Genomic DNA, 3489 nt, shown 5'->3' with positions numbered 1-3489 from the left:
TGACTTGTTTTTCAGAGAGAGACCATGCACTGTTAAGGCACTACTAGTTGTTGTAGCTAGTAGTATTGATCAAACGCTGCAGACGGCTCCATGGCACTTGGATGATCACATAGACATTGGAATGTGCTGCTCGTATTTAAAGCGGAAAGAGAGAAAAAAATAAAAACTGAATCGACCTGGAACAAGACGGGACCCAAAAACTGAATCTGCCTAGAAAATTTTCTCGTGTTTCATAACCAACCATAACATAGAGAAACTAGGCATTACTACAACCAAAAAAGAAAAAAAAGAAAAGTCGGTCCAAGCCATTAGAAAGACCAACAGAAGAAAGAAACTCACGTCTGCCCTATTGAATTTGGACAAGTGATGAATCATAAATAAGCTTCTCACTTTATTGCTGCCAAATGATAAATCTTATATGATCCAGAGTTCCAGAAACAAAAAGCAATGAAGAACACCGAAGGTCCAAAGTAGTCAAGATTATCAAGTTTGAATCATCTGAACTACCAGTACACTAGCAACAGCATTCTACCAGTAACCCTGCAGCGAAAACTAACAAGTAACAAGGATCTGGATAAAGAGTTGCTTACCTAATCCAAGATCTACAAGAAAAGGTTTCTTTTCTTGAGGAGTTCCAGGCTGGCTGAGATGAAAGTTCTCAGGTTTGACGTCCCATTTTACATATCTGAAAGAAATATACAGAAGCGTCATAAGAAAAGAGGGAAAATGCATGATGCATCAAACATAGCTAACCTTCGGATGCCTGCTTACCCTACAGAATCCATGCTTTCCAGGATAGAAATGGGCTCTGCAGCAATACAAGCTACCATTCTGATAACATGCTGAAAGTTTTTGACACAAGTTAGAAAACCAAGAAGTAACAAACTACAATGCGTGTGTTGCTTGATTTATATACATCTTGATATAAACATATTTGCAGTTCCAGAATAGATAGCAAAACCATATTAAGCATAGGTGCAACATAGAAAAGAAATGATCGAGTGCGAAATGGTCAGACTAAGTCCTTCAACTACGAATGTTCTCGTGTAGATGTGTAGATTCTTACCAATTTCTTTCCTTCACGAGCAACAGAAGAGCAGTTTATTCAGAGGAAAAAAATTAATGGAGGCACGAAAATGGTAATTTCTCATTCAAACATCTTAAATACTGCAAGAATAGCTGATATATATTTCTGAAAAGGTATGGTATATGAAGCAAGTACGTACATATCCATGACTATGTTTAGAAAGAGCAGCTTCCAAGAGAAGCAGCTGCTAAACATCTTCCACGATTTTAACAAGTTAAAAAAACAATCTAAGCTGTTAGGGGTGCAAAGAGAAGATACTTACTGCTGGTACTTAGTACAGTTAGATTTCTCCTCAAGAAGACTTGTTTTCCAGAGAGAGCCCATTGTTAAGGCACTACTAGTTGCTGCAGCTAGTAGTAGTAGTGATCAAATGCTACAGACAGCTCCATATATATGGCACATGGATGATCAAACAGATACTGGATCTGCAGTTCGTGTTTAAATCATAAAGAGAGAAAATGAAAAACTGAATCGACCTAGAAGGCTAGAACAAGACAGAACCAAAAAACTGAATCGGCCTAGAAAAACCGCATGTGTTTCACAACCAACCAGAACATGCAGAAACTAGACATCAATAAACCATTTAATTTTAATCCAAGAAGGCTTGTAGGCATGGGGGGTCATCTAATTTGTTCATTTGACTAACACATGTAATTTCATTCATACGTCCATCCAGTGAAAGCGAATAGCATTACAATAATCCCTAGTCGCAACCACATAAAGCTCCAACTTGTGGGACAAAATTGATTCGTGAATCTGCCAAAAATTAAATCTGCTCATGAACGGAACCGAACAGGGAGAGGTAAGGGCAAGCGAGGACCTTCCATGCCGTCAGTGTCGGAGCAGCCACTGAACCCGCAGGGGAGCAGCTCCTCCAGGGCCCCTGTCCTTCACACAAGCAGATGAGATGGGATGACGCTGCCTGCACGCAACCACATACACCCACAAGTTAGTGAGAGAAAATGTAATGGTTGCATGAAAAATAGATTATTTTTGCTACAAACATCTTACCTACAGCACAAACAAAAATTAAATTGATTCATGAATCTGCATGCCAATAATTAAGTTTGTTCAAGAAAGATCCTGATCCTGATCCTGCTCATGAATGAAGAGAAGCGAAACCTCTTCCATGGCGTCCTTGACACGAGAAGATGAGATGGAGATGGGATCGTCTCATCAAACTGCCTGGATCCACCCACACCCACACCCACACCCACACCCACACCCACACCCACACATTAGATAGATGCAGATGCAGAGAGGAAGAGAAAGAAGAAGAGAACTCACACATCCGAATCCGACGCTTTTGGAGGGGATCCTGCGGACTTGACTTGCGGCGCCGTGGGCAGGCGGCCAGGAGGGCGCGGTGGCGGTGGGGGTGCTTGATTGTGGACAAGGATGGAGCTTGAGCCAGCCGGCGGCGGACCTCTGCCGCTCGCCGCAGCTCAAGCACGGCGGCGCGGTGACCGGAGAGGAGAGGAGACGAGACGAGCTGGGGGAGAAGACCGCGGGCGGGGCCGTCGCATGGAGGTGGAGGCGGAGGCGGACGAGGCATCGGCGGCGGCGGCGGCGGCGGCGGCGGCTTGGGAGGGAGGATTTGGTTGGGTGTCGTTTCGTTTGGGCTTCTCCCTCTTTTTCTCCCCCTGATTTATTTTTACTTTTTTTACTGCTCTTCGTTGATTGGTCCATCGAGTCCTCCCGCGGATCCATCCTTTCCTCCACTTAATCCCAGCCGTTGGCCCATATCCAACAACACATGAGAGAGCGTCAGCAATAGCCTGAGTCAGCGTCCAGTAGAATAGATACTACATTGATTGACTTGTATTAGAAAAAAAATGGCTTTAAATTGCGGGCGTCGTCGTTTGAGCTCCTCCAACCGGCGCGTAGTACAGCAGTACATACGTTGGTTGGATCCCAAAACACGTGCATACATGTAGTACGTGTACAAGGGGCACGTGCATACGTACGTGTGCAAGCAACTGAACTGACTTTATGTGGTCATCGAGTTGGACAGTTGCTGTTATATGAAGTTTTAGGTGGTTAAGAATTGAGGATTTATATTTGGTTTTCTATAATACTATAGTATTCCGTGGCAATAATAGCGCGAGTCAGCAGGGGTAGCAAAGAACGGGCGAGGATTTGCGTCGGCGAGGAGTGGAGGCACGAAAAAATGTGTTTGCGCCAAAGGAAAGGGCATCCGCCAAAATGGATTGAAATCCCGTTGATTGATTGATACGTACGGAGGAAATGGCCCGTGTGTATTTACTTTATTTAGACAAAAGTAGGGGTAAACGCAAATCAATTCCCCGCAAAGCAAAAAGAGAGCCTGCCTTAAATAAAGTTGTTGCCTTCCCAAACAAAACAAATTCTACTGCAGCACGTGTTTTCGACTCAAGAAGGGG

At 44.0% G+C, this 3489-nt stretch overlaps 1 long non-coding RNA gene across 3 annotated transcripts; it reads right to left on the bottom strand.

Moving 5' to 3' along the window:
- Nucleotides 1-618: 618 nt before the first annotated feature.
- On the bottom strand, nucleotides 619-2661 carry LOC119302443. Of its 3 annotated transcripts, none has more exons than XR_005147588.1 (6): nucleotides 2375-2661; nucleotides 2099-2272; nucleotides 1908-2009; nucleotides 1350-1512; nucleotides 772-842; nucleotides 619-685 (listed from the first exon to the last, which is right to left on the bottom strand). It is a non-coding gene; the product is annotated as an uncharacterized LOC119302443 (long non-coding RNA). The 3 variants fall into 3 exon arrangements; XR_005147589.1 differs by having other exon boundaries at nucleotides 1350-2009; nucleotides 2099-2134; nucleotides 2210-2272; XR_005147587.1 differs by having other exon boundaries at nucleotides 1350-2009.
- Nucleotides 2662-3489: the final 828 nt, after the last annotated feature.

The sequence above is a fragment of the Triticum dicoccoides genome, chromosome 5A (genome assembly GCF_002162155.2).
Source record: "Triticum dicoccoides isolate Atlit2015 ecotype Zavitan chromosome 5A, WEW_v2.0, whole genome shotgun sequence".
In the NCBI taxonomy this organism is placed as follows: domain Eukaryota; kingdom Viridiplantae; phylum Streptophyta; class Magnoliopsida; order Poales; family Poaceae; genus Triticum; species Triticum dicoccoides.
Note: the sequence above shows the minus strand (reverse complement) of the source record. Positions and strands in the feature narration are given on the sequence as shown.